Source organism: Papio anubis, chromosome 7 (genome assembly GCF_008728515.1).
Source record: "Papio anubis isolate 15944 chromosome 7, Panubis1.0, whole genome shotgun sequence".
Classification (NCBI taxonomy): Eukaryota; Metazoa; Chordata; class Mammalia; order Primates; family Cercopithecidae; genus Papio; species Papio anubis.
Window position 1 is genome coordinate 5,260,862 of NC_044982.1, and position 22,303 is coordinate 5,283,164.

At 42.1% G+C, this 22,303-nt stretch overlaps 1 long non-coding RNA gene across 1 annotated transcript in view; it reads right to left on the reverse strand.

Annotated features, from left to right (window-relative positions):
• Positions 1–671: 671 nt before the first annotated feature.
• LOC108586992 overlaps positions 672–22,303 on the reverse strand; it is a 28,769-nt gene continuing 7,137 nt past the window's right edge. Inside the window, exons 2-3 of the long non-coding RNA XR_001905112.3 lie at positions 1,536–1,732; positions 672–805 (exon numbers count right to left, since the gene is read on the reverse strand). This is a non-coding gene — a long non-coding RNA (uncharacterized LOC108586992). The remainder of the gene's footprint in view (positions 806–1,535; positions 1,733–22,303) is intronic.

Consider the following 22,303-nt stretch of genomic DNA (forward strand, 5'->3'; position numbering starts at 1 on the left):
ACCATTATGATGGAATTGGAATAATAGAATAAGCCATTCACGGAAGAAGAAAAAGAAAATTACTAATGCAGGTATGAAAAGAGACTTAGCTTCCCTAATCATCAGGAAAATATGATTTAAAGCAAGCAAGAGGATATTTCACACTAATCAAATTGGTAAAATGTTAAAAGACTGACAATATCAAGAGTTCGTGGAGATAAAGAGAAACAGCCATTCCACACACTGCTGGTAGGAGTGTAAATTAATTCAGCCACTTTGAGAAGCAATTTGTCAATATCCAAAGCAAAATTGGAATTGAAAATGCATATTCACAAAGACTCAGCTATTCCACTTCTAGATCTATTATCTAAAGAGACTCATATATAATTGCGGCATTATAATAGGAAAATAAATTGGAAACAACTTAAGTACACACACACACACACATATATCAACATGGTTACATCTCAAAAACATTATGTTGAGTGCAAAAGCAAGCTCACTGTGTAATATCATTTATGAAAATGTTTAAAAACACACTGCAAACAACACTATGAATTATTCATAGATATCTCTTTCTGTAGGTGTAAACATGAAAACAGTGGACTGGAGAAACCCACGCCAGATTCAGGGGGGTGAAATTCATGATACCCACGGGGAGAGTGCCCTGAGAGTGAGAACAAGAGGCAGCCTTATCTGTAATATTACGTTCCTTTTATAAAAATGTCAAGCAACTGTGATGAAACATTAAAACTTGTCAGTTCGAGATGGTGGCCACGCAAGTGTTTGCTATGCTGTTCTCTTTGCTCTCTGTCTTCTTAATTTCCTGTGAAAGAGAGAAAGACAGAAATCAGTTTGGACCATCCATACAAGTGCAGTGTGAGGCCAAGGACGGTGGTGACGGGTGTCAGGCAATTTGCTTGGCTGCCCGGCTGGTCCCTGGCTCTCCGTGTGACCCCTGGCCCTCTCTGCCCGTCGGTGCCCCCAGCTGTGGCGTGAGGGGGGTACTTCGAAGTGGATCTTGCTACTGAGTCCTCACCAGTGTTTGTTTAATGGAATAGACCAGAATACATTAGAAAACATGAATGCATCAACTACGTGGGCTGGGGATAGGGGAAGGGGGAGTTAGTGTTTAATGGGTACAGAGCTTCTGTTTGGGATGAACAGGCTCTGGAAATGGATGCTGGTGCTGACAGTCAACAATATGAGTGCACTGAATGCCATTCAACCGCATGCTTAAAAAGGGTCAAAATAGTACATTTATGTGATGGATATTTTTGCACATGAAAAAAGTGCAAAAAGGGTCAACATAGTACATTTTATGTGATGGATATTTTTGCACAATGGAAAAAAGAGTGCACGGCATGGAGCAAGGGTAACTATTGCTTCATGAACCTTTCCTTTTCATGGGTTTAAACAACTGGAAACTCAAAACCTTCTGGGATAGAAGAGGCCATTTTTAGAAGGCTCCATGGCAGCCAGGGCTCAGGAAGGCTGACGACAGACCGTCACGCCTTTTCTTCCACCTCTCGGTCTTTTTATTACTTCAGTTTTACCTTCACACTCCTGCTGCTAGTTCCAGCCTCTCCTCCAGACATCCAGGATTGGGGCCAATGACATTCTCTACCCCACTTATCCAGGCAATAGGATTTCAATTTCTTTTCTCTTGAGGAGGAACTGCATTGTGTTCGGAGCAGCGCCCATCAGTGTTAAACGCTCACCATAATGATGATGGCCATTAGCCCGCCAAGCTCTAAGTAGCAAAAGAGAAGAGAGAAAGAGAGAGGGGAGGCAATGCATTGTGCCATTTAAATGGCATGGGAAGTGGTGATGGCCAGGAAAGCAAAAATGGATTGATATAAATGGGAAGCCTTCCCGGGGAGGGTACAGTGGAGGGGCCTGGAGAGAGATCAGCTCTGGGCCCTTCTGTCACCGTGCTCCACTTTGTCAGCACCCATCACATAGAAAAATCAGCCTGGGGCTTTTAATACACAGTTCGGAGAATTAGTTTCAATTAGCAGAGAGACACTTTAAATCTCGAGGAATATTCAGCCTTCATAGATTCCATTTAGCATTTAAAATCCATTCTCAGCACTCACAGAATCACAGAGCATAAAACTAGAAAAGACCTTGGAAGTTATCCCTGCAGTCTCCTTTGTCCAGGGGGTCACGGAGTGATGGAGCCCACGGGGCCAACCTGCTGAGACAGTGCCAGGACTTAGAAGTCAGCCTCTGGGCTCCCAAACCCCATCTTCTTTCCGTTAATACCCCTGGCCTCCCTTCTCTCCCCTAGGAGTGGGGGGCGGTGACCCATGATATTTCCAGTTTGTGCGCAGTTGTGCCTGTGTGTGTGTGTGTGCGCGCGCATGCATGTGTTCGCCAGTGGTAAGGACAGAAAGTAAGTGGCTAGTGACCTCCTTGGACACCTACACCTAACTCCACAGCCTTCGGTGACCTAAAGAGTCAGTCTGTGCTTGGCGGTGGTCTGAGAGCCACTGACACAGTCATGTCGCCACAGGCCTGAGCTCATGTTCTCATTCCACCTCTGCACCCTGGGAGGAAAGCGGCCAGAGCACTCCAAGTCTGTTTCTGTAGCTGCAAAATGAGCTCAATAGCGCCTACTTTGCAGGACATTTTTGGAAAATGGATAATTACATGAATGGGTCACACACATAGTAGGTCTTCGGTAAATATCCCTTTTAATCTCACGTAAGAAGTCTCCAAGGGCAGCCTGATGACAAGGGTGGTCTCAGCGCCATCGGGTTCCATTTCGTGGCATCTGGAACCAACACTTAAGCAGAACAGCACGTCCCACTTGTTTACATCTCTGATACCACCACCTCCTTTTGCTAATGGGCTTCGGTTTTTCCTTTTCTTTTTCTCTTTGCCTAAAGGCTGCAACGCTTGTCTTTAATCAGCGTAAGGCAATTTAGTACCCCTCACATCAGCCTGCCAGGAAAATGAGCCATTAATTTCCTGGAGGTTCCAAGAACACACTTTTGTTTGTTATACTACAAACACATTGAGGCTGCTGTGCTGGAAAAAAAAAAAAAGAAAACTATGCTAAGTCCACTGTTTACCAAAGGTGACTCGGTAAAAATTAACTGCGGTGTTCAAGGCTATCTTTCCTCTTTGGGACACAGCTGATGAACTTAGGTGTGATTCGGAGAGCAAAGTGCAGGCATGTTTACCGCCGTCGCTCTGTCAGGGAATCTGTTTCAACTGTAAAGGGATGCGATGCGGTTGTGCAATTTTCAGCCTGGGAACCACATAGGTAAATAAAAAACAAGACGTGCTGTGAGTTTGGCTGTTCTTTTGCCCACAGTTGGCTGTGGCCCTCCCCTCATCTTCACCATCCCTCCGGCTGTTTCCGGTAGAAGATTCTGGTGAAGGCGCTGGCCGATCTTGCAGCTTTTAGCAGGGCAGGTTCGCCTCTAGCCCCCCTGAAGAAGATGTCCTGGGCAGGTGGTCCTTCCACGGCTGCTCCTCATGGACAGTTCACTCCCCTGCTCAGAGACGTGTCCTGCCTCCCTGCTGATGCCACTCCGGGGGCCTGGGTTTGCTGTGTCAGCCAGAACCACTACTTGTTCTTGGGAGGATCTTATACCTGCCCCGCAGCTACTCTGTGGGTCCCGAGACCTCCCTGCCATTCCTGGAAGGGCCTGTCAATTTCAGGGTCTGGGGTCTGCGACGAGGGAAAGTGGGGAATGCCACTGTCCAATTTTCGGTCTGCTGTTTGGGTCTGGAAGTAAATCACTGAAGAGTCAAAGCCGAGTCCACCAGGGAGAGGGGAGAGGCAGAGAGGCCAAGGCCCATCTTCAGCATGAATGAATTGGGAGCTGGCCTTGAAATCAGAATTGGGTAATCACCGACATTCCTTCCTGCTACTGGGGGTGGTCATAGCTGGAAAGCTGCTGTGGGTGGCTGTGGACACAGGAGAGGCTCGGAAAGGGGCCGGAAGCAAGTCACGCTCTATGTTGTGTAATTACTGACCAGACTTTGATCTCAAGCAGCAGGGTCCTCGGGGAACTTGCTGCCCTTGATTTAGGAGTCTGTTCTCCCGTCTCCCGCCCCAGACTCACAGCGGCTCCTCCGGCAGGGTGAGGGAGCGGTGCTGACTCTTTTAGGATGCAGTAACAGGAATGGTCATTCCTGCCATACGTGAGGCTTCTACCTCCTTCCCAGGGCAGCAGAAGAGGGCTTCAGGATAGCATCCCTCCAGCAGCGGGGGCCACACCAGTCAGCGCCTTTCCCAGGGAGCACCCTGGGTCCCTGAATTCTGCTGCTTGTCCTCACCACTGACTCCTGGGGACCCCATGTCCACTTCGAGCTCCAGCCTGGCTTCAAGGAGGCAGCCACAGGAACAGAGTCCCAGTACACTGTAGGGTGCCCTGCACGAGAGGCAAGCTCAGGCACACGCCCTTTCATTAATTCAGCAGAAACAGGAACATGCTCTTTTCATTACTTCAGCAAAAACAGGCACACGCAGGGAAAGTGAAGAGAAAGCGAAGACAGATCATGCAAATGTAATAGCATCAAACCTGCCCCACTTCCCGGGCACACTGGCAGAGTGCTTGACTGTTCCTGGCCACATCTTTGCCTCGGGTAACTCTGCTCAGCAAAGCTTTACAGGCGTCCGTCCTCCGATGTGGGATGCCAGGGACAGGGAGGCTGGGACTCGGAGTGGACATTGCTGGAAGCAGCTGTGCTTCAGGCATGCTGGGGTGCTCCTGGAGCTGGTGAGAGAGTGCCTCATCCAGGCTGGGGGAAGGCTGAGTCCATAAGCCAGCTCGTGAGGGTTGAAGTGAGCCATGAGGTAGCAATGCCTTTAGGAGAGAAATTGGGAGGCTGGGGCCATCCTCCACAAAGAAAATGGGATGCTGTGGACCAGAAGAATGTCTGCAGGTACCATCGTTTTGGTTCTTGCTAGTTTTTTTTTTTTTTTTTTAAATCATTTCTTCCTTCATCATTAAGCATGGAGACCCTGCATGTGTCTGCCACAGAACTGGGGACACAATGACTAGCCACCAGCCCTGCCCTGAGCAAGGAGCACACAGCCAGCAAGGGCTGCGTCCCTTGGCTCGTGGCCTCTTCCTTCATCTTTAGAGTGGCTGCTGAGTCCGGAGGTTTGAGTCCTTCTCACAACCCCTCCTGCCTCCCTCTTTTACATTTAGGGGCCCTCCGATGACACTGGGATCCACTTGGGTAATTCAGGATAATCCCCGTTTGAAGGTCCGCTGATTAGTGACCTTAATCCCATCAGCAACTTTAACTCCACCCATTGACCTACCAGCAGCATAGCCACAGGTTCCAGGGATCAGGATGCAGGCATCTTTGGGGGGATGTGATTTTCCCGCCATGGCTTCCCAGAGGGACTGGCATCTAAACCGACCCTGGAAGGGCACACAGGAGCTTGCCAGGCTCTGCTGAGGCAGCACGAGGGCTCTCACCACCAACAGAGCAGATCTCTTATGTGTCCTCTTGGACATTTGGAAAGATTGGTGGGGTGGGGTGGGGAGACATTAGAAAGGGGGTGGGTTTTTGAAAAGGAGACAAGACCCTGTAGAGATCAGCATGAGTTGGGGGTGCTACAGCGAACACCCAGTCCCCACCATGCCCATGACATTGGCACTCTTTCCAGCGGGGGCTACCCCACTCAGACCTTGGGGCAGCAGCCCGCAGGGCAGAGAGAACTTGTCTCTATTCTGTACTTAGGCACAAGAGAGGATTCGGAGAAGGCAGCCAGATGTGCGAGCTGATGGAGACCATGCCCAGTCGGGCTCAGTCCAAAGGCATGCACTGTACTCTGAGGCCATTTCAAACGTTGCCAAGACCCCCGGGTTCAAGCCAGAAGGAGGACCCCTAGCCGGAGCTGGGGGTGGGGGCGGGCGAGGGCAGTGTGTATTGTTGTAATTGCTTCAGAACATACTAAGTTAATTTATTTGTTTTGCCTTGCGCCTTTTAAGTGAGGTTTCATCATTGAATGTGTTTTCCATCTTGTCCTGTCGCACAGGTAGGAGACCTTGTATTGTTTACTCCTGGAGGCTTCTCCTCCTCAGAGCCCTGTTTAGTCAGCCGGGCAGGGAGCTCATCTTTTTACAGCTTGTGCTTTGTGCGGCCTTGCCGCCTCCTCCGTTTTCACTCCCCTTGTCGATCTTTACCCCTGCCATGACAGCATGCTTCCCTCCGACTTCCACACCGGAACAAATTCCATGCAGGAGCATGGACCCGTCTCCTCTAACCCTGCCCCCACCCTGCCACTCCCCTACCCTCGGCTTCCAGTAGCTGAGGGCCCGGGGATGCCTGCACAGGAAGCAGTGAGGGGTGCGGAGGATCCAGAGGTGGGTGGGTGGGTTCCAGGACCAGCTGGGCTCCTCCTGGACTTCAGGACCACAGGGTTCCATGTCAGGTCTCACCACTGCTCCCCTCAAAGCTGGCCAGGCCCGTCCACCTCCTTCTCTCTTCTGTGGCATCTCTAGGTTTGGTTCAGGGCAGGGGACCAGCAGCCCACAACCGTTCACCATCTTGTCAGGAGTCAGAATCAGAAGCCCACCAGCCCTCTTCTGTTGGCGACGGGGAGATGCTCGGTTCTTCCATTTAGTACCTGTTCATGGATGTTCGTTCTACACCGAAGTGGCAGAGCTCAAAACCATGGCCTCCGGGGCCTCCCCAGCCACCCAGGAGCAATAGCTGGTTTCCAGAAATAGACCCCAATCAGATCAGCTCTCCAGAGAACTGCACCAGGGTTCCTGCCACCCCTGCCGAAAGCCCTTTGCGATCTGCCTAGGCTCCCCTCACTCTGCTCTTCCCCTTTCTCTCCATCCTCCAATGACCATCCTCATGGACGCTCTGCCCTCCCAACCTTTTCGACACCGCCCTTCTCTCCTGGACTGGCTCCTCATCCTGGAAGATGTGGCAGAACTACCGCCTCACCCCACTCTCTCTCGGTGTCCTCCCCCCTAGGTCAGCTGCACTCTTCAGCTGTGTTCTTGCCTCTGTGACTCACAATCGTCACATTTAGTTATTATTGTGCATTACTGTGTGCCCATCTGCCCCACTAGAAGGTAACAGCGTTGTGTCACTCACGACCATGTGCCTGCAGCCCAGCTCAGAGCTTGGCGGAGACTGGGCATCCGTGAATGCACATGGATTGGGGTGACGGAGCGCTTGCCCATCACCAACAGGAGGGGGCTGCACGACTTCTGCTTCCTGACAAGATGGTGAACAATTGTGGGCTGCTGGCCCCCTGCTCTGGACCACACCTGGTGATGCCGAGGAACAGGGAGGGAGAGAGGGAAAGAGGGAGGGAGAGAGAGAGACAGGCCTGGCCAGCCTTGTGAAGTCTCTGAGGCAAATGAAGGTGGTTGGGTCCTGCTACACGGGAAAATGTCACTCAGAGCAGAAGAGACTTAAAGCCAGTAGGATGCTAGAACACAGAGGTAAAGGAGAGCAATTTAATTTAGTAAAACGTACAGTTACCTAAACAGGCATGCATTAGTCAGGGTTCTCTAGAAGGATAGGGCTCATAGGATAGACAAATATATGAAGGGGAGTTTATTAGGAGAATTGACTCACGATCACAAGGTGAAGTCCCACAATAGGCCGTCTGCAAGGTAAGGAGCAAAGAAGCCAATCCAAGTCCCAAAACCACAAAAGTAGGGAAGCCAACAGTGCAGCCTTTGGTCTGTGGCTGAAAGTCCAAGAGCCCGTGGTAGGTCTGAGAGCCCCTAGTGAGTCCAAGAGTCCAAAAGCCAAAGAGCTTGGGAGTCCGATGTTTGAGGGCAGAATGGGAGAAAGATGAAGGCTAGAAGACTAAGCCAGTCTAGTCTTTCCACGTTCCATTAGCAAATGATTAGATGGTGCCTACCCAGACTGAGGGTGGTCTGCCTCCCCAGTCCATTGACTCAAATGTTACCTCCTTTGGCAGTACCCTCGTATACACACCCAGGAACAATACTTTGCATCCTTCAATCCAATCAAGTTGATACTCAATATTAACATTTCGAGGCAGGAACGGAACCAAAACAAAGCCAAAACACAAACCTGTGAGAGTCTCAGACGAAAACTCTGAATGATACCCATGTGATTTGTGGAGGAGCTGTGGAGTGAAACTGGGGTAGTGAGCTAAGCTTAATTTGAGGTCATAATAACGTAACTACACTGTTATTGAAACAAAAATAGAATGCATACATTTCTATCAGCGAAAAACAATTCCATCTTTCTAACGCAAAGTGGAAAAAGAAGAGGGAAAACAAAATGAAAGTAAAATAGAAGAAAAAATGGAATAAAACAGCTGAAATAAAACTAATTATGACAGTAATTACAGTGAGTGTAAATTGGTTGAATCAATTAAAAGAAGGAGACTTTTGCATTGGATTTTTAAAAAAGAGTTTCAACAATAAATTGTTTCCAAGAGATGTGCTTAAAATAAAAGAATGTCTAAAGGTTGAAAATAAAGAGACAAAAATATATATTGCAGGCATACAGGAATCAAAATAAATCTAAGGTAACAATTTTTTAAAGGTCTTCCAAAATAGATTTTAAACTTGAAAATATAATGTTGGTCAAAAAAGAGATACTATATAGTAGTGGAACAGAACGGTAAATATGAAAAGACATTAGAGGGCCGGGTGCGGTGGCTCACGCCTGTATTTCCAGCACTTTGGGAAGCCGAGGCAGGTGGATCACGAGGTTAGGAGGTTAGGAGGTTAGGAGCTTGAGACCAGCCTGGCCGACATGGTGAAACCTCATCTCTACTAAAAATACAAAAATTAGCTGGACGTGGTGGCACATGCCTATAGTCCGAGTTACGTGGGAGGCTGAGACAGGAGAATCACTTGAACCCAGGAGGCAAAAGTTGCAGTGAGCCAAGATCGCGCCATTGCACTCCAGCCTGTGTAACAAGAGTGAAACCCCATCTCAAAAACAAAAACAAAATAGAGAACAAACTTTTGGGTCCTAGGAATGGCAGAGTAGATTGTATCAGACCAGCCTTCTGCCAATAACAATTGCAAACTCTGGATCAACTAAAAAAGCAACTGCTTGATGGCACTGCTGTGCAACCAAAGGCAAGAATAAATCAGAAGGGATGTGACCCCAGAGGGATGGAAAAAAAACCTACTGTCTGAGTCCTACGTTTTTTCAATTCAACTAGATTTTCTAGGGAGGGCGCGTCTAGTCTTTGGGTCACAGGAGGAATTGAGCTCAAGTAGAAAGTGAAGTCCTATCAGGCTGAAAGGTTTGAGTGAGAAACCAAGACTGAAAGAAGCTAGGAACTGTTTTTGTTGCCTTTCGGAAAGTATTAGGTTGGTGCAAAAGTAATTGAAGTTTTTGCCATTAAAAGTAACGCCAAGAACTGCAGTTACTTTTGCACCAACCTAATATAGTTCACACACAGTAAAATTCCCTATTTAAGGGTCTAATTCCATAACATACATTTTGAAAAATGTATATTCATGTAAACACCATCGCAACTGTATATAGAACCTTTCTGTCAGCCCTCAAATTTGTCTCTTGTCCTTTGGCAATCAATCCCTTCTCAATCCCCTGAACCCCAGCAATGGCTGATCTGAATTTAATCACTACAGTTTTGACTTTCTGAGAACTTCATATAATTGGAATCATAAAGTGTATAGGTTTTAAGTGTTTTCTGTCTGACCTCTTTCAATGTAATGCTTTTCAGCTTCATCCACTTTGTTGCATGTATTAGAAATATATTCATTTTTATTGCAGTGATTGCTATTGTATGGCTATACCTCAATTTTTTAATTTTTTAATTCACTTCTAACAGACATTTGGGTTGTTTCCAGTTTTTGCTGATTATGAATAAGACTACTATGAACATTGATGTCTTTCTGCAAACATGTTTTCAGTTCTCTTGGGCAAATACCTCAGAACAGAATTCATGGATCATATGGTAACTGTGTAACTTTTAAAAAAAAAAGGACCAGACTGTTGTCCAAAGTGCCTGTGTAATTTTCCGCTTCTGCCAATAATATGTGAAAGTTCTAGTTGTTCCCCTATCCTTGCCAACACTTAATATTGTCAAACTTCATTTTAGCCATTTTAGTGGGCATATGGTGGGGTAGCTTCATTGTGGTTTTAATTTACCTGTCCTAATTAAAAATGGCATTAGCATCTTTTCAAATGCTCATTGGCCATCTGTATATCTTACTCTGTGAAGTATTCATTTAAACGTTCTGCCCATTTTTAATGAGGTTGTTTGTCTTATAATTGCAGTGTAAAGATTGTTTAGTCTGGCTGCAAGTCTGTTTCCAAATATGTGTTTGGCAAATATTTTCTCTCAGTCTGTGGCTTTCCTTTTCATTTCCCTAACAATGACTTTTGAGAAGCAAGAGTTTTAATTTTAATGAAATCCAGTTTATATTTTTCTAAATAGGTTGTACTTTTTGCATCCTATTTAAGAAGTCTTTTCTTAATCTAAGGTCACGGAGTTTTTCTTCTATATTTTCTCCTAGAATTTTTATCATTTAGATCTTTTACTTAAGTCTGTGGTTCATTTGAAGTAATAAGGTATGAGGCAAAGCTTGAGCTACATTATTCTCTTTTTTTACATATGAACATCTCATTGTTTCAGCATTCATTAAAGAGATTATCTATTCCTTCATTAAATTGCCTTGGGACTTTCATTAAAAGACAACTGACACTTATGTATGGGTCTGCTTAAGAATTTTTCCCCTTCCATTGCATTGCTTTATTTGCCTACCTTTATCCCAATACCAAATTGCCTGGTTTACGCACCTTCATAATAAGTATTGAAGTCAAGTGGCCTAGGTATAAGATTTTAAAGCTAAAATTTCACTGTAAACATTGCCTTTGCTTTATCACATCAATTTAATGTCATGTTTTCATTTTCATTTTGTTCAATATACTTTTCAATTAATTTTTTCCTTGACCCATGCATTATTTAAAGGTGATGTTTAATTTCCAAATATACGAACACTTCTCTGATTTCCTTCTGTTGTCGACTTCTAATTAACTCTGTTGTGGTCAGAGAAGATACTTTAGATTATTTCAATTATTTTAAATTTATTCAGAATTTTTGCCTTACAACATGACCTATCTTGGAGAATGTTGCAGTTGTGCTTGGGAAAAAAAGCACATTTTACTGTCACTGGGTGGATTGTTCTATATGTGTTAAATGGGGTTATTTGATAATGCTTTCCAAGTCTTACGTATCTTACAGATATTCTGCGTTATATATACAGTGACGCACTGCAAAATGATATTTCAGTCATCAGTGGATTGCATTTACCATGGTGGTCCCATAATGGAGCTGAGAAATTTATATCACCTAGTGACATCATAGCTGTCATAGTGCAATACATAACTCACCCATTCGTGGTGATACAGATGTAAACAAACCTACTGTGCTGCCAGTCATAGAACAGTCTAGTACATACAATTATGTACAGTTCCTAATACTTGATCATGATAATAAACAACTCTGTTACTGGTTTATGGATTCAATATACTACACTTCTACTGTTACTTTAGAGAGTACTCCTTCTACTTATTAAAAAAACAGTTAACTATAGCCTTAGGCAGGTGTTTCAGGAGGTACCCAGAAGAAGGCATTGCTATCATGGGAGATGACAGCTCCATTTGTTTTTTGTTTTGAGATGGAGTCTCTCTCTATTGCCAGGCGGGAGTGCAGTAACATGATCTTGGCTCACTGCAACCTCTGCCTCCCAGGTTCAAGAGATTCTTGTGCCTCAGTCTCCCGAGCAGCTGGGACTATAGGCGCGCACCACCATGCCTGGCTAATTTTTGTATTCTTAGTAGAGACAGGGTTTCACCATGTTGGCTAAACTGGTCTCAAACTCCTGACCTCAAGTGATCTGCTCACCTCAGCCTCCCAAAGTGCTGGATTATAAGCCTGAGCCACCGCACCCAGCCTCCATTTGTTTTACTGTCCCTGAAGACCTCCCAGTGAGGTAAGATGTGGAGGTGGAAGATAGTGATACTGATGATACTGACCCTGTGGAGGCTTAGGTTAATGTGTGTGTTTGTGTCTTAGTTTTTAGGAAAAAAGTTTGAAAAGCAAATAATCATAATAATAGAACAAAATGCTTACAGAATAAGGATATAAAGGAAAAATATATTTTTGTACAACTATACGATGTGCTTGTGTTTTAAGCTAAATGTTATTACAAAAGAGTCAAAAAGTCAAAAATATTGGAAATTTTATAAAGAAAAATGTTACAGTAAGCTAAGGTTAATTTATTATTCAAGAAAGAAAAATCATTTCAGTAAAATTAGCATAGCCTAAGTTTGCAGTATTTGTGAAGCCCACAGTAGTGTACAGGGATGTCCTAGGACTTCAAGTTCACTCCGCACTCTCTCACTGGCTTACCTAGAGCAACTTCCAGTCCTGCAAGCTCCATTTATGGCAAGCGCCCTTTATAGGTGTTCCCTTATTTTATCTTTTATACTGTATTTCTACTATTCCTTTTCTCTGTTTAGATACACAGATCCCATTGTATTATAGTTGCCTACAGTGTTCAGTACAATATCACTTCTTGTCGCCTAGAAGCAATAGGTTAAGCCATAAAGCCTAGGTATGAAGCAGGTTCCACCATCTAGGTTTGTCCAAGTGCACTCTAGGATGCTCTCACAATGACAAAGTCACCTAACGACACGTTTCTCAGAATGCATTTCCATCATTAGCAACACCTGACTGTGCATCTATAACTGATCACAGTCTACTGGTGCCATTTTACTAGTTCAAGTGAAGTTTTAAAAAGTCACCCCTCTCTACATGTCTTTACTCTTTCTAGTTTATAGTACAGTTGTTTTAAATACCTCTTCTACATACATTGAGATCAGACAGCATTATAATTTTTACTTCAACTGTCAAACACGATTTCAAAAAGTCAAGGGGAGGAGGAAAGTATATTATGTTTAATTATATTGTTGCTCTCTTTGTTGCGAATCCTTCTTTCCTGATGTTCCAGGATTCCTTTATTTTAATCATTTCCTTTATGCTTAGAGAACTTCCTTTAACCATTCTTTAGGGTAGGGCAGCAGGTGGCAAATTCTTAGTTTTTCTTCATCTCAGAATTCTCTGACTTCTTCTTAATTACTGAAGAATATTTTCTCTTGATACAGAATTCTGGGTTGGCAATTCTTTTCTTTCAGGACTTGAAAAAACGCTTTGTCACTTCTTTCTGGCCTCCATGGTTTCGAACGTAAAATCCATTGTCATTTTAATTGTTTTCCTCTGTAAGTTAAGTGCTGTTTCTCTCTCCCTGCTTTAAAGATTTTATTTATTTTTTAAATTGTCTTTAGTATTGAGGAGTTTGATGTGTCTTAGTATAAACTTATTTGGGTTTATCCATGTTTGAAATACACTCAGCTTTTTAAATATGTAGGTGATATGTTTTGGCTGTGTCCCCACCCACATCTCACCTTGAATTGTAATAATCACCACATGTCAAGGGCAGGACCAGGTGGAGATAACTGAATCATGGGGGCAGTTTCCCCCATACTGTTCTTGTGGTAGTGAATACGTCTCACGAGATCTGGTGCTTTTATAAATGGGAGTTCTCCTGCACAAGCTCTCTTGCTTGCTGCTATGTAAGATGTGACTTTGCTCCCCATTTGCCTTCCACCATGATTGTGAGGCCTCCCCAGCCATGTGGAATTGTGAGTCAATTAAACCTCTTTCCTTTTTTTTTTTTTTTTTTTTTTTGAGAGAGAGTCTCACTCTGTTGCTCAGACTGGAGTGCAGTGGTGCAATCTTGGCTCACTGTAACCTTCGCCTCCCAGGTTCAAGTAATTCTCCTGCCTCAGCCTCCTGAGTAGCTGAGATTACAGGCACTCACCACCTCACTCGGCTAATTTTTGTATTTTTAGTAGAGACGGAGTTTCACCATGTTGGCCAGGCTGGTCTTGAACTCCTGACCTCGTGATCCATCTGCTTTGGACTCCCAAAGTGCTGGGATTACAGGCGTGAGCCACTGCGCCCGGCCCTCTTTCCTTTATAATTACCCAGTCTTGGGTACATCTTTATTAGCAGTGTGAGAGCAGACTAATACAGTGGGCTTATGTCTTTTGCCAGTTTGGGAAATTTTCGGCCATTACTTCTTCAAATACTTTTCCAGCCCCACTTTCTTTCTCCTCTCATTCTGGACTTCAATGGCATGAATGCTAAATATCATGTTATAGTCCCACAGTTTCCTGAAGCTCTCTTCATTTTTTCAGTCCATTTTTTTCCCCTGTTGTTTTATTTTTAACTTCAGTGATTCTTTTCTCTGCCCTTCATGTTCGGCTGTTGAGCACATTTATTGAGTTTTACATTTTTGTTATTGTTTTTTCTGTTCTGTAATTTTCATTTGGATTGCCTTTATATTTTCTATTTCTTTGCTGAATCTTTCTATTTTTTATTTGGGTTGAATGTGTTTTTCGAGGCATTTTTAGTATAGCTGCTTTAAAGCCTTCACCTGATAATGTCAATATCTATGGAGTCTTGGTTTAAGCATCTGTTGATTGTCTTTCTTCATTCAAGCTGTTATTTTTTTTGTTTCTTGGTATAATTAGTAATTTTTAAATTGAAAACCTGACATTTTAGGTGTTATATTTTTGGATCCTAGAATATATTTAAACCTATTGCATCAGGCCTCCTCTGACACTACCCCACTGGAGAAAGAGGAATACTGTTTTGTTACTGCCAGATGGAGGTGGAAGTCAAGGTTTCCTCTCAGCCTCCACTGACACCCAGGGAAAGGAGAGACTCCTCCTTACTGCTGGGCAGGGGTAGGAGTTAAAATTCTCTGCTAGGGCTGCACTGATAAAACCTTGGCTGAAAGGTCCACGGATGCTTTATCACTCATCCCCACCTTGCTTCCATTGACCTTGGGGTGACCTTGCGACTGCTGACCTTTATGTCTTGATTCCACTTCAGTAGGGACGGGGAGGGGTCACTCATTACCGATGGGTGAGAATGGAAATCCAGGCTCTCCACGTGGTCTCCCCTGACACTGTGGGGTGTAGTGTTCCACTGCCTCCTGGCGTGGATGAAAGTCCTTACTCCTCATTCAGTCTTCTTTGACATTATCCCAGTGGAGGGGCTGACGCGGGGCTGATGTCCACAAAGGTAGAGAGCTACGCTCCCCCTGCAGTTTTAAAGGGCAAGGGTGGAGTTTGGGCTGCAGCTCTTTCTGTGGTATTTGGCAGGTGTGGAGAGGTTCTTGTCGGAACATTTTCTATATTACTAGATTGCCCACTTCCTCATCCTTTACCAAGAGAGAACGGGCTTTTGTTGGGGCTGTTTTGGTCTGCACACATTGGCATTTCCATGTTGCCAGATTATTTAGCACCAAGTCTGGGATATTTAAGGCAAAAAGAAAACCCAGGGAACTCAATTTCATGTCATTCCTGAGATCCTGAGGTCCCTAGCCAGCTTTCTTTCTTCTTTTCACTTTTTTGAATTTCTTATGTTTGTTTTATATCTAACGTCCAAGGCATTTAGCTGTACTTAGCAAGAGTGGATAGAAAAAGTATCTACTCCATCTTCCAGAAGTAGAAGCCTCCTACTGTATTTAATAAATCAAATGGAACAGTGTTATAATTTTTGTCTTAGACATTCTTGCTGGTGTTTAAAAAACATTAAACGTGTTTACGTTTGTGTATGTGTGTACTCAGTCTTTCACATTATCCACATACTTACCATTTCCAGTGTCCTTCCTTTCTTCCTGTAGATCTGTTTCCTGTTAGCCTGAGGGACTTCCTTTGCTCATTCTTATAGAGCAGAGCTTCTAGAAACTCATTCTTTTTGTTTGTCTGAGAATGTTTTTATTGCTTATTCAATTTTGCAGGATTTACTAGCTATAGAATTTTTGGTTGAGGTTTTTTTTTTTTCTTTTTGCACATTGAATGCCATTTTACTGTCTTCTTGTTATCCTTAGTTCTGATAAGAAGTCAGCCATTAATCACTTCTCCCTGTGCATGATCAGTTGTCCTTCATTTTCTGGTTTTCAGAGTTTATTTTTGTTTCTTCATAAGCATTTTGGAATTCCATGAGAAACCCACAAGGGCCACATCCCAGGATCAAGGGCTACATTCCAGGACTAAGGCATGAATATAAATGGACCTGCCCTGACAAAGCGTAAAACCAAATCTGTGCAGGAGTCAGGTGATCCACAAGTTACTTAAATCAACATTCTTCACAGGAAGACACAGAATCAAAAGGTCTGAGATATTCATGATGTTTAGCATACAATAAAAAATTAATAGGCATGCAAAAAGTAGAAACATTTGACCTATCAAGAGAAAAAAATAGTTTGTTCTTCATAAAAGCAGATTGTATTAACAATCCAGATCTTAGAATTAGAGAATGATCACTTTAAAATATATATTATAATATGTAAATGATTCACAGGTGAAGATGAATATACAAATGCTTTTTAACTTACAAGGAGGTTATGTCCCAAACTCAGTGAGTTAAAAAATTGTAAGTCAAAAATGCACTTAATACTCTTATAAACCAAACCCATCATAAAGTAAAAAAAGAAAAGCAAAAACAAAACCCATAAGTTGAATCATTGTAAGTCAGGGGCTATCTGTAATAGGTGAAGAGATGAGGAATTTTAAGAGAGATATAGAAATCATAAAAAAGAACTAAATGTACATCACTATCTGAAATCAAGTATTTATTGGATAGGATTAACTTGATATTGGATATATTGTGGAGAGAAAATGATCAGCAAAAATGAAGAAATGGCAAAAGAATTTCCTAAACCAAAGCACGGAGAGAATTTTAAAAGGCAGAAACAAGGAACAGAGCCTCAATGACCAACGGAGCACTATTAAACAGTCTATTATATGTGGAATCGGAATCTCAGAAGTACGTAAGAGAGAAGAAGCAGGAAAAAAATTGAAGAAATAGTTGCCAAAACTTTCCCACATTGTATCAAAAACATCCAGCCACTGATCTAAAATCCCCTGAGAAACTCAAGCAGGATAAATACAAAGAAAACCACAAGTAGGCATATTGGAATGTGGCACAAGTTTACTCTTTGACTTTCAACTGCTGAAACTTAAAGACAAAAAGGAAGAAACAAAGTCACATGAAATACAGGGAACCAATCCCACAATGATGCTATACTCCTCGTAAGAAATAAGGTAAGCCAGAGGGCAGCAAGAAAGTATCTGTAAAATACTGAAAGAAAAAAACAGTCAACATGGAATATCGTTTAAAGATGAAGATAAAATAACACACTGCCATTAAACTGCAGTGAAGGAACTGGCAGCAGATATGCATTATAAGGAACGCTAAAGGAAGTTCCTTAGGATGAAGGTGTGTAAGACTTGATAGAAACACACCTGTAGGCAGGGCGCGGGGCCTCACACCTAAAATCCCAACACTTCGGGAGGCTGAGGCGGGTGAATTACTTGAGGTAAGAAGTTCGAGACAAGTCTGGCCAACATGGTGAAACGCCGTCTCTACTGATAATACAAAAATTAACCAGGCGTGGTGGCAGGCGCCTGTAGTCCAAGCTACTTGGGAGGCTGAGGCTGGAGAATTGCTTGAACCCGGGAGGTAGAGGTTGTGGTGAGCCAAGATTGTGCCACTGCACAAACTCAGGTGGATCACCTGAGTTCAGGAGCTTGAGACCAGCCTGGCCAACATGGAGAAACCCTGTCTCTACTAAAAATACAGCCTGGGCGACAGAGCCAGACTCTGTCTCAATTAAAAAAAAAAAAAAAAAAAAGGAAAAAGAAAGAAAAGTAACACAACTGTAGGGGAGGAAATGAAGACCACTGAAATGGTAAGTACATAGTCAATAGGCTATTCTTTTCCTGATTTCTTTAAAGTAAGTGGTTGTTTATATAACAATGTAATGTGGAGCTTATTACATGTAGAAATAAAATATATACACAATTGCAAAGGAGATGGGAGAGCATTAAGTTAAAATATACTATTGTGAGATTCTTCTATATTAAGTGGTATAATATTAATTCAAGGTAAATGTGACAACTTGATGCATGTTTTAATCCTCACAGTAACCACTAAAAGAATAATAATTCAAATATTAAGAATCATGCAAAGAGAGATGCCTAAATATCCAAAAGAGGCGTTTCATCAGTTGCTAAAGTGATGATTTGATTTGGCAGGAAAGGAGGAACAAAGCAAAAAGAACAAAAAGGGCAAACTGAAAACAAACAGCATTATGATTTATTTAAACTCAACCATATTAGTAGTTACGTTAGATGTAAATGGTTTCTAACAGATATAAAAAGGGACATTTCACACTTGAAGTATTAATTTATTGAGAAGACACATTAACCCTAAGTGTCTTTGCACCTTATAATAGAGCTTCAAAATACATAAAGCAAAAACTGGCAAACTGAAAGGAGAAATCGATACATACAAAATGATCGTTGGAGACGGTAACATTCCTCTTTCAGGAGCTGATAGAACAGACGGGGTGTGGTGGCTCCTCCCGTAATCCCAGCACTATGGGAGGCTGAGGAGGGTGGATCACCTGAGTTCAGGAGTTTGAGACCAGCCTGGCCAACTTGGAGAAACCCTGTCTCTACTAAAAATACAAAAATGAGCCAGATGTAATGGTGCACACCTGTAATCCCAGCTACTCAGGAGGCCGAGGCAGGAGAATTGCTTGAACCCAGGAGGCGGAGTTTGCAGTGAGCCGAGATCCCACCACTGCACTCTGGCCTGGGCAGCAGAGCGAGACTCCATCTCAAAAAAAAAAAAAAGAAAAAGAAAAAGAAAAAGAAAAAGGAAAGAAACTGATGGAACAAGCAGACCAAACATCTGTAAGACATAGAACATTTGAATGACACTATCAACCATATTGTTATAATTAGCATTTACAGGTGATTACACCCAAAAAGTGCAGAATGCACATTCTTTTCCAGGGCCCATGGAACTTCACGAAGATAGAATCTGTGCTGTGTTGTAAACCAAATACCAGTACTGATCTTCGACAAAGCAAACGAAAACACAGAGTGGGGAAAGTTGGGGTAATTGGCAAGCCACCTGTAGGCAAATGAAACTGGATCCTCATCTCTCACCTCATACAGAAATCAACTCAGGATGGATCAAGGACTGAAATCTAAGACCTGAAACTATAACAATTCTAGAAGAGTACATTCTCTGATTATAATGGAATTAAACTGGAAATCAATACCAAAAAGATAACTAGAAATCCTCAAGTTTGAGGAAATTTAGCAACATACTTCTAAATAACCAATGAGTAGAAAAATGACAAGAGAAATTAGAAAAGCTCTCAAACTCAATTAGAATGAAAACACAATACATCAAAACGTGTGGGTGCAGACATTTACAATATGCCTAACCAGTAGTCTACAAAACTGTCAAGATCACCAAAAACAAGCAAAGTTTAAAAAATTGTCACAGTTTAGAGACGCCTCAGAAGATATGGTGACTAGATATAATGTGTTCCTGGATAGGATCCTGGGACATAAAAAAGATATTAGATAAAACCTAAGGAAATTCACATAAAGTATGGACTTAGTTATGAATAATATACCAATGTTGGTTCATTAGTTATGACATACATATAGATGTATGTTTACTTACACATAAGAGATATTAAGAGCAGAAGAAACTGAGTATTGGGTATATGAGAACTGTCTGTATTGTCTTTGTAAATTCTCTGTAAATACAAAGCTATTCTTAAAATTAATAAAATTTTTAAAGAAGTATAGAATTTGGCTAAATCAATTTTAGGAAAAATTACAGCTTTAAATATTTACACTAGAAAATAATTAAAATTTATATCGATGACCATATATTTTATATTACAAAGCTAGAAAAAGTAGAACAAATCAAGCCTAGAGTAAATAAAATGAAGAAATCTAAAGATAAGCATGGGAATCAATTAAATAGAATATGGTCAAACAATACAGAAAATCAACAAACCCAAAAGCTGGTTCTTTAAAAATATTAATAAAATTACTAACAAATCTAGGAAGGCTGATTTGAAAAACAGGAAAAACTCCAAATCTCTAATATCAAGAATGAAAGAGGGACCATCACTACAATTTTACAGACATTACTAGGATAATACGGAAATATTATAAGCAAATTTATGCAAATAAATTCAACAATTTATACAAAATGGAAAATTCCCTTGGAAAACCCAACTGACTGAAATGAAGACAAGAAGAAACAGAAAAGATGAAAATCCCTATCTTTATCTATCATGGAGCTTGAATTATAATTTAAAGCCCACAAAGAAAACTCCAGGCCCAGATGGCTTCAATTTTTATTTCTATCAAACATTTAAGGGGAAAATAATACCAATGCTATAGAAACTGTTTTCAAAGGCAGGAATGAAAATTTCTCAACTCATTTTATGAGGTCAGTATAAAGCTAATACCAAAATCTGAAAAGGGATTATAAGAAAAAGATAATTATAGATTAATATTGCTCAGGAATATTGATGTAAAATTTCTTAAGAAAACATTAGTAAATCAAATTCCACAGTATATAAAATAATAATACATAATGACCAGGCTTAGTTTATCTCAGAAATATGAGTTTGGTTTAACATTTGGAAAAGTAATTCAATTTAAGTTATCACATTAACAGATTAAGGAGAAAAATCATATAATCATTTTGATAAATGCAGAAAAAAATTTATGAACTTAATGCTTATCTATGATTTAAAATTAAAAAGAAACATCTCAGGAAACTAGTAATATAAGAGAATTTCCTCTCACTGATAAAGAGATGGTATCAGAAACCTACAGTTAGCATCATCCTTAATGGTCAGCCTAAACCAGATCATAGATAAGACAAGAACTTTCCCTCTCACCCCATCTATTTCTCATCATTCTGAAACATGTGAGGTGAGCTCTACAATGGCCCCAGTTTATTGCCTGGAGAGAGTTTGCAGGCTGTGGTGCAGTATTGGGGAGCCCTGGCAGAGTGAGGCAGACTCCCCGAATGGAGGATTTCAAGGTGAGAGTCCTAAGAGACCAAGGCAAAATTAGCTGGGTGCGGTGGCTCATGCCTGTAATCCCAGCACTTTGGGAGGCTGAGGTGGGTGGATCACCTGAGGTCAGGTGTTTGAGACCAGCTTGGCCAACATGGTGAAACCCCTTCTCTACTAAAACAAAAATTAGCTGGGCATGGTGGTGCATGCCTGTAATCCTAGCTACTTGGGAGGCTGAGGCAGGAGAATCACTTGAACCCAGGAGACAGAGGTTGCAGTGAGCTGAGATTGCACCATTGTACTCCAGGCTGGGCAACAGAGCAAGACTCAGGCTCAAAAAAAAAAAAAAAAAAAAAAAACGGAAAGGAAGAAGAGAAGTGCACTCCTTATTCTCAGAGGACATGATTGTGTACATGAAAAACTAAGAAATCTACAAAAACAAAACCTTACTAGAAATAATAAGTTAATTTAGCAAGGTTTCAGGATCCAAGGTCAGTATACTAAAATAAATTTCTTTCTATACACTAGCCAAAAAACTGCTGGAAAAAGAAATTCAAACATAATACTACTTAAGATAATATAAAAATTAACTTTTTAGGGATAGATTTAAAAAGCTGAAAATTCAAAATAATGTAGTCTTGTAGAAGATTCCAATAAATAGGGAGCCATGTTCACAGATGGGGAGACTTGGTGTTATGAAGATGATAATTCGCACCAGCAGGCTTTGATCAACAGAGTCAACACAATCTCAATTCAATCAATACCCCAGCAGGCTTTCTTATAGAAATTGATAAGCTGAGTTTTAAATGTATGTAGAAATAGGCTTCCACTTCCAGCTAAGATTAAGTGACAGGGACCGGATTATTTGATCTGAAACAACAAATTTTTTAAGAAGACAAAACACCCGAAATGACTTTTTTCAAGACCCTTGACAAAGGACAGTGATCCTTGAGAGATGAGAAATACATGAGGTGATCACTCCAATTACCCCAGGTTATTGCCTGCAGAAAATTTGCAGGCTCTGGTGCAGTACTGGGGAGCCCAGGCAGAGCAGGGGGGACTCCCTGAATTGAGGATTTTAAGATGAGGGTCCAGGGAGACCAAGGCAACCAGAATTCACTGGGCAGAGTACCAGGGAGGAGAAAGTGGTACAGAGAAGGAGCCCCAGATATCAGCAGAGGCACCCCTGGAAAATTCCGTTGACTGTTGATCTGCATATTCATGTGAGAAAACTACACAAGGCCGAGGAGAGAATGACTTGAACAGATTAGAGGTAACCATGCCTGCTGCTCACTCAGGGCCAGGAATATTGCCTGTTCCAACAGCCAGGCTGGAAAACCTCTTAATTTATGGAGCTTTGGGTAAAATACTTATAA